The sequence below is a fragment of the Electrona antarctica genome (genome assembly GCF_951216825.1).
Source record: "Electrona antarctica genome assembly, chromosome: 16".
In the NCBI taxonomy this organism is placed as follows: Eukaryota; Metazoa; Chordata; class Actinopteri; order Myctophiformes; family Myctophidae; genus Electrona; species Electrona antarctica.
This window is the reverse complement of record NC_136797.1, coordinates 10,523,628-10,536,723: the sequence shown is the minus strand read 5'-3', so window position 1 is coordinate 10,536,723 and position 13,096 is coordinate 10,523,628. Positions and strand designations below refer to the sequence as shown.

The 13,096-nt window shown below is 42.8% G+C and overlaps 1 protein-coding gene across 3 annotated transcripts in view; it reads right to left on the bottom strand.

The window, feature by feature from the left end:
- rc3h2 (ring finger and CCCH-type domains 2) overlaps nt 1-12,659 on the bottom strand; it is a 50,675-nt gene extending 38,016 nt beyond the window's left edge. For all 3 annotated transcript variants that reach the window (XM_079523694.1, XM_079523696.1, XM_079523697.1), the window contains exon 1: nt 12,455-12,659. The gene's annotated coding sequence lies outside the window, so the exon portion shown is untranslated. The remainder of the gene's footprint in view (nt 1-12,454) is intronic.
- Nucleotides 12,660-13,096: the final 437 nt, after the last annotated feature.

Below are 13,096 nucleotides of genomic sequence, written 5' to 3'. Positions count from 1 at the left end.
TATGAAGTGCTATGACTACATACAATGCACTTATTGTGCTGTCTACATGACATGCTATAAGTCTGTTTCAAATGCTATATAAGTCTAAGAAGTGCTGTCTAAGGGGGGTAGGGTAAGTGCTATGGGCCATGATGGAGTCTGAAAAGGTGGGTTTTCAGACTACGGCGGAAGATCGGGAGTGATGCTGCAGTTCTGATTGCAACGGGAAGTGCATTCCACAGTTTTGGGGCCAGATTTGACAACAATGTCATGCAATGATGTATAGGTTGGGCATTCATTTAGCCTACTTTCGATTCTCAAACTATTTCATGTCAAGGACCCCCAGAATGTATCTGCATTTGGCCGCGGACCCTCATCTGAAAATATGTTGTTCTAGGGACCCCCCAGAAGCAAAGATTATATGAAAGAATATATTCAAAGATTTGCGCCACATTTTTACGATTCTTCAAAAATAACTCGGTGCCGCGCTATGAGCTTGTAGATCTGCTATTTTTCAATAGCTAAAGCGTAACATAATGCTTAAAACACCAAAAGGGGTTCCCGCCCAGAATGGGGTATAGCTTAAAACGTTTAAATATGGAGACGTCTGCTTGACAGTGACTATATAAAGCCTAAATTGGTCTGCGGCAGATTGATTAATTGAGCTCAAGAACAAAATGTAGGTCATTAATTTCTCTTCTGAATTATGGAATCTTTTTGTTGGTACATGTGGTCGCGTGCGTACATGGCGTGGGTGATGTGATGGTTTTCTAAAGGATTTTGATCTTCTAAGGCTATGTCTGTGTGATGCCTGGGCTTACACTGTTTTAACCCTGACTTAACCCATGTTGACCTGAGATCAGATTCTAAAAATGTCTTCTATATCCTGACAGCTATGTTTCTATGTCAGTCGTTCTTCGATTTTTCAAAAATAGCAGACCTACAAGCTTGATTGTAAAAACAATGTCTAATTTCCAACGACCTTCCATGTGTCAGGTTGAGGACAGCATGTCATGTTTTACATTCAGACATCAACACACTGTCTGTTCTGAATGTGTTCTTAACACTGGCAGTGAGACAGTAACTCATGTTTGTTATCAATCTTTATTAATCCCCAAGGGGTTGATATTGAAGGAACATATGGGAGCATGAGAGCTTAATAACGAAGCTGTGCATGTACCTCTTTGCATCTGTAGCTGTGCATGTACTACTGCTGAACTGGTCTGGTATAATTGGCCAGTGCATGCAGCTTAATAACGAAGCTGTGCATGTACTACTGCTGAACTGGTCTGGTATAATTGGCCAGTGCATGCAGCTTAATAACGAAGCTGTGCATGTACTACTGCTGAACTGGTCTGGTATAATTGGCCAGTGCATGCAGCTTAATAAAGAAGCTGTGCATGTACTACTGCTGAACTGGTCTGGTATAATTGGCCAGTGCATGCAGCTTAATAAAGAAGCTGTGCATGTACTACTGCTGAACTGGTCTGGTATAATTGGCCAGTGCATGGGAGCTGGATGGGAAGTGCAGCAATAGAAGTATAACATAGCTTTACCGCCAACTGTTGGCCAGCTGTCACTTGGCTCAGGACAGTCAGTTCTCTGTTGGGCCCCCCTCTGACGGAGGTGGGCATCTGGAGTTTCCTTTTGGGGTGTGCGCGATGCGTGTGTGTGTGTCTGTCTGTCTGTCTGTCTGTGCGTGCGTGCGTGCGTGCGTGCGTGCGTGCGTGTGTGAGAGAGAGAGAGAATCTGTCCCTCGGTGTGTCTGTATGCGAGTTGGTTTTGACTGTTGTTGGACCATGTGTGTGTGCAATCTGTGTCTCTGTCATTGTCATCTGTTATCGTGTAGACTCTGTAGAGACATTCCAAAGTAACTGTTCGTTTGCAGCACAGTAGCGTGCATTAGAGACAGTAGACAGCAGTACAGTAAGGGTGCATTACTAGAGACGGAACTGTGCATCACAGTGAAGGACAAGAGACATTCATACCTGACGAAGACCCACAGAGGTCGAAACGTTGTAACAAATAAATAAATCTTCCTGGGAGCTACAACTCAGTGTGCGGACATCCCTTCCTTTTTCAAGGACAAGAGACAAAACAGACAAACTCTGTGCTATAAGTAGGCCTGCAACTATACATTATTGTCTCTGTGATTATTCTATCGATTACTTTTTCGATTAATCCTACTATAAATGTGCCACGTCTCTGCGTGTGTGTGTGTGCGTGCGTGAGTGTGTGTACGGTTGTAATGCACGTAACCCGAGAACCGTTTGCCCCACCGACTTCAAAATCGGCACACGCGTTCCACACCCCCGCAGGGAGTGCAGTGCTCGGTATCGAGTCGGTCGGACCCACGGTTCTCCAGAACCACCGCAAAAGGCTCTGCCAGTGGGCCTAATCAGCCGAAGTCCCCTCACCTAGGATGTGCAATTCCCAGCCTCTGCCTCAGCCAATTGATTGCCATGGCAACCCTACACCTGCAAATTGATTACTTAACTAACCAGTACACTTTTCACAGTCAGTCAATCACTTCACACACAGGCAGACAGGCAGATACAGAGATCTCCATACAGTATGGGCACAAAAGGGACACAGACAGATAGTTAAAACGGGTGCTTATTATGACAAGTTGACAACGGGTATTATTAGGTACCCAAGTTGCATCGCTCTCAATTACGCCGGTGGCCGACGGGCACGTACAGGTCTAGTTCAAATAATCATATAAAGTAAGTAGGCTATGTATGCCTATGAAGTAATACAATGTGTTTGTTTTTACATCTATTTGTTTTCTATAATATCAACGAATCGATTAACCAGTTTGAGCGCCAGTCCGAGTGCTGTTCCCACATGTCGGACTAACGCTCCGTCGGAAATTACCATCGGATCCCATTTTGTACTTTGTCGCATGGCGGTGTCGTGCAGAAAATAGTGAAAATAGCCGTATCTGAAATATTTTGTAACTTTTCAACTATACAGTGACAGAGACATGCCTAAAATTGGGAGTGATTATGAATTGATTATTTCAGTTTTTATAATTGATCAAATCGATTAGCAATAATGTGCACAACATAAGACCTTATAACGCAGAAAGAGCAAACTAATAATTACTCAATTTAGGCAGAATTCATCAGAATATACCTGTCGCTTGACCCATTTGACACAGGGGAACTCTAAACTTGACAGTAGTATATTGTGTTATCAACTTGCACTCCTGTAACCAGAGGACACCTTTTAAAGGTCCATTTTTACACTCTCAGGGTTAAGTTTGCACTCGATTGTGCTGTGGTGCAGAAGGCAGGTGGGCTATCCCAGGGTTGTTTGTGGTTAATGTAAAAAAAACTGCTGATGGACAGCAACTTATGCCTCATGGACTTATGCCTCCCTCCCGCACGCACGCACGCACGCACGCACGCACGCACGCACGCACGCACGCACGCACGCACGCACACAGCTACGCCACAGGGGTCAAGGGATAAAACCTGAAGCCATGGAATGTGAGGTAATATTAGGACATGTGTCTGCCTGGGACTTCTTCTGCCCGACAACCCGGCCCCAGCTATACCGGAACACAGCGTTCTGTATTTACGTATACTGGGGAAAAAAACCCGGGTTGTGCCCTGTGTGTGTGTGCGTGTGTGTGTGTGTGTGTGTGTGTCCGTGTGTGTGTCCGTGTGTGTCCGTGTGTCCGTGTGTGTCCGTGTGTGTCCGTGTGTGTGTGTGTGTGTGTGTGTGTGTGTGTGTGTGTGTGTGTGTGTGTGTGTGTGTGTGTGTGTGTGTGTGTGTGACTGTGTGTGTGTGTGTCCGTGTGTGTGTGTGTGTGTGTGTGTGTGTGTGTGTGTGTGTGTGTGTGTGTGTGTGTGTGTGTGTGTGTGTGTGTGTGTGTGTGTGTGTGTGTGTGTGTGTGTGTGCGTGTGTGTGTGTGCGTGTGTGTCAAATGCACTGATTGCGTAATAACAACATGAGCAAATTAGTTGACAGGGTTAGTCTGTAAATTGATCCCCTTAAACCCTACGGCATCCCTATACTATGGGGGGGACATTCGCCAAAAAACAGCCGATCTACAAGCTCACAATACATTGCGTTTGCGACACATTGTGAGCTTGTAGATCGGCTATTTTTTACAACAACAAAAAAAAGAGTGGTGTATTATAGTATAGGGAATTATAGTATAGTATAGGTCAAGTTCAGTCAACCCATTCTGGGCGGGAACCCCTGTTGGTATTAGCATTATGTTATGCTTTAGCTATTGAAACAAAGCAGATCTACCAGCTCATAGCGCGGCACCGAGTGCCTACGAGCTTGTAGGTCTGCTATTTTTTAAGCAGAAGAACGACTGACATAACATAGCTTTTTCAGAAAACTGTCAGGATTTAGAAGACATTTTTAGAATCTGATCTCAGGTCTGGCAACAGTGTAAGCCCATGGGGCATCACACAGACATAGCCTTAGAAGATCAAAATCCTTTAGAAAACCTTCACATCACCCACGCCATGTACACACGCGACCACACCAACAAAAAGATTCCATAATTCAGAAGAGAAATTAATGACCTACATTTTGTTCTTGAGCTCAATTAATCAATCTGTCGCAGACCAATTTAGGCTTTATATAGGCTTTGTAAGTCCTGGAGCCTTAGTGTAGCAATAAGATATATCTTTATATAGGCTTTGTAAGTCCTGGGGCCTTAGTATAGCAATAAGATATATCTCGTTCAACATGAAAACAAACTGTTACAAGATTGGAATTATTATTATTGTGTCCAAGGAAAGGAACAATGCAGTAGACTATAGGCCATACAGTACAAAAACAAAAAATAATGAATATACACAATGCAGGAATATTTTACTATACGACGATGAAAGCACTACAGCAGTCGTTCCCAAAATGGGGTCCGGGGACCCCCAGGGGTCCTTGAGCTAAATGACAGTTTGGAACCAAATTGACCCTTATGGGTCTGTAACTCTGAGAGTGTACAAATGGAACGAAATGGACCCTATATTTGGTTCCATTTGTACACTCTCAGAGTTAAATTAACATTGATTTTACAATATAAATCGGGGGTCCCTGCAGAGATAGAAATGCCATTAAATGGGGGTCCGTATAGACTAATGCATGTCAAACTGGGGGGTCCTTGAAATTAAACGGGTTGAGAATCACTGCTAGAGCCATAAAAAATCTTCTCTTGTGATGGTCCCTGCAGGCATATCTCTTCAAATGGGGGTCCGCGGGCTAATTAGTGCCAACCTGGGGGTCCTTGACATGAAAAAATGTGGGACCCGCACTGCACTATACAGTCACTGCTAGTGCTTGAGTAAATTAACCGATTTTTGAGTGGTGCAAACCACTCCAACAACTGGCTTTGTTAGTACCTGTGTGTGTGTGTATGTGACCCAAAAGAATGAGCATGGTTACTATGGTCACTGACATTACGTCAGACCACAGCTGATCAGGCTATATAAGACCTTGCACCACTCAGTTCACACGGGTGTGATTTTTATTTATATTACTCCTCCAGATTCTGTTCAAAAATCCCGCAAGTCGTTACACAGTATCTCTACAGTCATGTGCTCATGACGGATCTGTCCGATATTTCATATTCCATCCTAATTGGCTATAATTGCCTTTCAAAGTTTGCAGGATTGGCCGATTTTGAACAAAAAGCCTCAAATCATGAACGCAGCGTGCACTTTATGTGAAATCTTTCATGCACTTTCCTACTAGGCTGAGGAATATATCCCACCCTTTTCACATTGGCCTGTTATAGCACCACCAACTGTTGGATTTTTGCAAAACCCATTTTTGGAACAAAATGCCTCAAATCATCCAATTGCCAACAAAGGCCCGAGGGGCATTCTTTCTATAGTTACACTTGCTCTCAGTTCCCACCTGACATTGTGTGGGAGGTCAGACTGATCCAGACCGTACTGAATAACTGCCAGCTTGCATAAGGTCTTCAGGCTACATCTCAGACGTAAGTCCAAGATGTACAGGTTATTGTACCGGCCAAATGCGATAATTCGATCTCCCACCATGCATGAGTGCATAATCCCTGGAGACCAGCCATAGTCCATTGGCTGGATGTACTTCCAGGAGTAGGTCTCTAGGCTGAATTTCCACAGATCACCGATGCTACCATCCCGGTTACAGCCACCAAATGTGTACAGCTCTCCATTGTAGGCAAAGGCTGAATGAAGCGTGTGGTATGGAACAGAGCACGTATCATGTGATTCCAGCCAGTGTTTGGTCTTTGTGTCAAACACTTTGACGGTGTTGTAGCGCCCAAATACAAATATCTTTGTCCCAATGATGGTGGAAGAGTGTGATGACACATATGGCTGACAGCCTGTGGTGTAAATTACAGACCAGACCATCGAGGTGGTGTCCAACTTGTGCATGCCGTTAGCGAGTGTATCCTGCTGGGTCCATCCTCCGCAGATAAACATGACCTTCTCTAAGGCACAGGCTGAGTGCTCGTACCTCCTCTCTGGAACAGGTCCAGAGACCTGTGGTGTGGACCACCTCTGGGCGTCCACATCAAATCCATATAGCACGTTGCAGTAAGGCTTCCCTCCCCAGAGGTAGACGGTATCTCCTACCAGCACAGCTGTGTAGCCCATGCGCCAGGACGGAACCGAGTGGAGACATTCTCCACCTCCAGGGCTCGCCGGGTTCGACTTCCTCCAGCGTAAAGTCACCGTGTTGAAGATGAGGACACAAATGTGACGACGTCTGTACCCTCCGAAGGAATACACTTCGTCTCCCACGGCAACGACAGCAGCATGATGGCTTCTGCGAGAGTCTTTGAGATGCACGGAACAGCGAAACATTTCCAACATAAAACACCACTCTGTGAGGGAACGAAGTGGTCTGAGCGCAGTAGCGCACTGCCACCTTTATTGGTACAGGGGCACAAACGTCTTACCACAATACTTGTTGGTCTGCCATATATGGTCATTAGCCATGCCCACCCACCAGGAAGGCTGCTCAAGCAACATCTGAGCAGCCTATGACAAGAATGGCCATCAAGCTTTTAAAGCGGGGCTACTCAACTGAAGATGGCTCAGGGGCCACTCGGCTAAACACCAAATGTCCAAGGGCCGCAAGCCCAAATAATCTTGGTCCTGTAGATTTTTTTGTCAGTGGTTTTCTACTAACACAGAGTAGTCTAAAAATTGAGGAAACACACAGAAAACTGCCTAGATCTGACCTTTCTGGTATAGGATGTATGGGCTGTCAAGCCCAGAAAGTAGTTATTTGGCACTCAGTAGGCGTTCCCGCATAACTTCTGGGTATGATGATGTCATGCGCATACCCTCTATTGAACAAAATGTTGTCATGACAAGGATGAATGATTAATAATGAAATTAAGTTACAAAATGAGGCTTTTATTCACAAAATGTGAAGAGAACATGAACAGATTACTGTTGCAAATAAAACAAATATCAGAGGTAGACCAAAGATGCCAATACTACTGAAATTAATAAGCCATATCACAGTCTCATGGACTCATGGACTGGTACAAATAACATACCTATAAATTACAGTTTTGGAAACGAACATATATTCTTTCTATTTTTGAGTGGTGCAAACCACTCCAATAACCAGCTTTGTCTGTATGTTTGTGTACCTGTGTACGTATCCGTGTACGTGTGTACGTGTCCGTGCACAGGTGAGCATGGTTACTATGGTCACTGACATTACGTCAGACCACAGCTGATCAGGCTATATAAGACCTTGCACCACTCAGTTCACACGGGTGTGATTTCATTACGTCAGACATTACGTCAGACCACAGCTGATCAGGCTATATAAGACCTTGCACCACTCAGTTCACACGGGTGTGATTTCATTACGTCAGACATTACGTCAGACCACAGCTGATCAGGCTATATAAGACCTTGCACCACTCAGTTCACACGGGTGTGATTTTTTTTTAAATACAACTGTATAATTAACAGAATATTAATATATTGCATAATTATCATAACTTGTAACTCATAATAATAATAATAATTATAGTGAGTTTCAACTAGTCTCATAATAATGCTGAAGCAGCATGACAGCAGTATAGTGCAGGGGTTCTCAACGTTTTTGGTCGGGGACCCCCGGAAATGCTTTGGCAATGTCTCGGGACCCCCGCCCCGCCCCCTACCGACACCCAATATAAATTGACTGCTACAATAACCTTAATAATAGAGACAATACACCATAAATAAATACTGAAACCAGATATAATCATTAGGGAAGGTGTATGCATGTACTATGTGTACTATATGTAAACTCTTCATTTCCACTTTACAGCCATTCAGTTGCAAAAAGAAAAAAAAATCTTTTTTTTGAAAATAATTTGGGGACCCCCCAAAATAATTTGGCGACCCCCCGAGGGGTCGCGACCCACGGGTTGAGAACCCCTGGTATAGTGCGTCGCAGTCCCGCCCCCTACCATGGACCAGGAAATGATTCTCCGTTCATTTTCCTCATAGACATTTCAGAAAGTATTTTTTAAAGACGTTTACGCCGCGGACAAAGCCAACTCGAGTCGTGACAAATCATGACAACAAACACAATTTTTGGGGCCGAAAAAATAATTAGAAAGAAGAAAAAACGGCAGGTTACAACACTTTTTTTGTTGTTTTTCTTCTTTGTAATTATTTGTTTGGTCCAAAATATTGTTTGTGTTTTCATGAGTTGTCACGACTCGAGTTGGCTTTTTTCCGTGGCGTAACCGTCTTTAAATAAATACTTTTGCAAATGTCTATGGGAAAAATGCATTGGGATTAATTTCCTGGTCCATGGTAGGGGGCGGGTCTGCGACGCTCTATAGGGTATACATCATCACAGGATTAATTAATCTCTCGCACCGAAGCACAAATCAGGATCTAAAATAAATAAATAAGTGAACAATAAATAAATAAATGTAGGACCTGAACAAACTCTTCGGCAAGTAATGATTAAAAGTCAAGTTATTATGTGTTATGTGCACTCCATGCACACACACACACACACACACACACACACACACACACACACACACACACACACACACACACACACACACACACACACACACACACACACACACACACACACACACACACACACACACACACACACAGTCCCACACACACACAGGCTATATTCCACGTGGAATTCACTGTCTTCACTCCTCCTCAGTCTATTTGTTTTGACTGTGGGTGTGTGTGTGTGGAGGTTGTGCATGTAGATTTATTCACTGTGATATTATAACATAATTTATGTGGGCGTACGCCGTGCAAAACTATATCCGCGGAAGTGGACCAACATGCAGGCTATTCACTGTGAAGGGATGGAGCCTTAACTTTCTTCAACATGTGGTACTAGCTCTACTATAGGCCTAGCCTAAGATTTAACTTTCTTCAACATGTGGTACTAGGCTACTATATATAGGCCTAGCCTAAGATTTAACTTTCTTCAACATGTGGTACTAGCTCTACTATAGGCCTAGCCTAAGACTTAACTTTCTTCAACATGTGGTACTAGGCTACTATATATAGGCCTAGCCTAAGATTTAACTTTCTTCAACATGTGGTACTAGCTCTACTATAGGCCTAGCCTAAGATTTAACTTCCTTCAACATGTGGTACTAGCTCTACTATAGGCCTAGCCTAAGATTTAACTTTCTTCAACATGTGGTACTAGCTCTACTATAGGCCTAGCCTAAGATTTAACTTTCTTCAACATGTGGTACTAGCTCTACTATAGGCCTAGCCTAAGATTTAACTTTCTTCAACATGTGGTACTAGGCTACTATATATAGGCCTAGCCTAAGATTTAACTTTCTTCAACATGTGGTACTAGGCTACTATATATAGGCCTAGCCTAAGATTGAACTTTCTTCAACATGTGGTACTAGGCTACTATATATAGGCCTAGCCTAAGACTTAACTTTCTTCAACATGTGGTACTAGGCTACTATATATATATAGGCCTAGCCTAAGACTTAACTTTCTTCAACATGTGGTACTAGCTCTACTATAGGCCTAGCCTAAGATTTAACTTTCTTCAACATGTGGTACTAGGCTACTATATATAGGCCTAGCCTAAGACTTAACTTTCTTCAACATGTGGTACTAGCTCTACTATAGGCCTAGCCTAAGATTTAACTTTCTTCAACATGTGGTACTAGCTCTACTATAGGCCTAGCCTAAGATTTAACTTTCTTCAACATGTGGTACTAGCTCTACTATAGGCCTAGCCTAAGATTTAACTTTCTTCAACATGTGGTACTAGGCTACTATATATAGGCCTAGCCTAAGATTTAACTTTCTTCAACATGTGGTACTAGGCTACTATATATAGGCCTAGCCTAAGATTTAACTTTCTTCAACATGTGGTACTAGGCTACTATATATAGGCCTAGCCTAAGACTTAACTTTCTTCAACATGTGGTACTAGGCTACTATATATAGGCCTAGCCTAAGACTTAACTTTCTTCAACATGTGGTACTAGCTCTACTATAGGCCTAGCCTAAGATTTAACTTTCTTCAACATGTGGTACTAGGCTACTATATATAGGCCTAGCCTAAGATTTAACTTTCTTCAACATGTGGTACTAGCTCTACTATAGGCCTAGCCTAAGATTTAACTTTCTTCAACATGTGGTACTAGGCTACTATATATAGGCCTAGCCTAAGATTTAACTTTCTTCAACATGTGGTACTAGCTCTACTATAGGTCTAGCCTAAGATTTAACTTTCTTCAACATGTGGTACTAGCTCTACTATAGGCCTAGCCTAAGACTTAACTTTCTTCAACATGTGGTACTAGCTCTACTATAGGCCTAGCCTAAGATTTAACTTTCTTCAACATGTGGTACTAGGCTACTATATATAGGCCTCGCCTAAGATTTAACTTTCTTCAACATGTGGCTACTATAGGCCTAGCCTACGACTTAACTTCCTTCAACATGTGGTACTAGCTCTACTATAGGCCTAGCCTAAGATTTAACTTTCTTCAACATGTGGTACTAGGCTACTATATATAGGCCTGGCCTAAGATTTAACTTTCTTCAACATGTGGTACTATATGGCTACTATAGGCCTAGCCTAAGACTTAACTTTCTTCAACATGTGGTACTATATGGCTATGCCTAGCCTAAGACTTAACTTTCTTCAACATGTGGTATAGGGCAGGCTACTATAGGCCTAGCCTATAAGATTTAGACTCTCGTAGATTAATTCTGACGTCATCAGAGTGATGACGTCAGAATCGATAAATACATCTACGAGGGTCTAAATCTTAGGCTATATACAGTATAGGCCTATAGTGTTTGTTCTATAGTCTGCGGCTCCGCAGGCATATCTAAACCATTTCCAACTTAAAACTTTAGCACAGTAAAGATGATAATAATCTAATATGATGTGTGTAGTTCTTTGTAGATCTAGCCTCTTCATTTGTATCTCAAAGTGCACCAGATTGAAGCATTTTCATCGCACATTTAAAAAAATTAATCTGGAGACACATGGCAACACAAACTCAAACACTAATAGGGAAAAAGAAAGAGAAGAGAAGAAATATTGATATATTACATTTTGAACAGCATAATTCCCTGTCTTCCTCCAGTATATAGTCAAAACTCAAAAGTATTATTATGACAGCAGCGTGACTGTGGTTTCAATGATTCAATTGCTATATTATATCTATGAAATCCTGGTTTGCATGCTTAGCTATAGCCAGTGGTTCCCAAAGTGGGGTCCGAGGACCCCCAGGGGTCCTTGAGGGAGGGGATCCCCGGCTAAATGATAGTTTGTAACCAAATGGACCCTCATGGGTCTGTAATTTTACAATATAAATTGGGGGTCCCAGAGATAGAAATGCCATTAAATGGGGGTCCGTAGACTAATGCATGTCAAACTGGGGGTCCTTCAAATGAGACGGGTTTGAGAGTCACTGCTAGAGCCGTATAAATCCTCCCTGCAACATGGCATATCTCTTCAAATGGGGGTCCACGGGCTAATTAGTGTCAATTTGGGGGTCCTTGACATTAAAAAGTTTGGGAACCACTGGCCTATAGGCTATAATGCATGCATGCATGTTTTTATGTTTCTATACATATTTGTATACATATAATTAAGGCTATAATGTCACATACATTCGTAAATCTAAGACAATCTGCACTATAACAACCTGCCATCAACAGTTGAAGACATGATGCCGGGCCGGTGGTGGGTGTCGGAACTATATAGCTTCTTCCATGCTCCAAAATAAATGATGTGATTTCATGAGATCCATTTATAACGCTATAGCTATAACTCATCAACAAACAGGAATTAAATTGGGCCTATTTTATGTCATTAATCACAAAAGGAAAAAAAAACAACATCTCGATTGTGTGAAACGATCACTTCATTGTTCAGAAAGATCGTTGGAGAATCTCGAATTGACTAAGCGCGGAGAAAGAAAGAAAGTAGCGCGCGTGTTCTGTTGGCCACTTACCTCACGCACTGTAACGGAGCAGCCCTCTTCCTAGAATAAACATATTCATGGCCGCGTCCAAAAAGAGCGCATCTGGACTGGCAGCAGCAGCAAAAGACACGGAAAAAAAGATCTTCATATCAGTTGCAATAAAGCATCCACAAAACCGAGCCGCGGAATAAACGCACTTTCAGGAGGAAACCAAAAGGTGTGTGAATGAACGATACGACATCCCAGAGCATATCGATATTTATTCCTCTCCGTTCTGATTGCTATTTCCACTCCCCCCTCTTTCCCTATACAGCACAGGTACAGTACAGCCCACACACACACACACACACACACACACACACACACACACACACACACACACACACACACACACACACACACACACACACACACACACACACACACACACACACACACACACACACACACACACCCTCCTCGCGGGTTTTGACAACCCATTGCGTCTATATCCCATCACCCGGAGGTACGACCGCGCTGGCTGTGATTTGTTGGTATGTGGTTGTCAAGGCAACCGCTAATGCGACACAATGATGTCAAAAATGAATAGAATCATATATAGAATTCATAATCATAGAATTGTCTATAAAAGAGTATTGTATATAATTTATAGGGGGTGTATGTATAAATGTA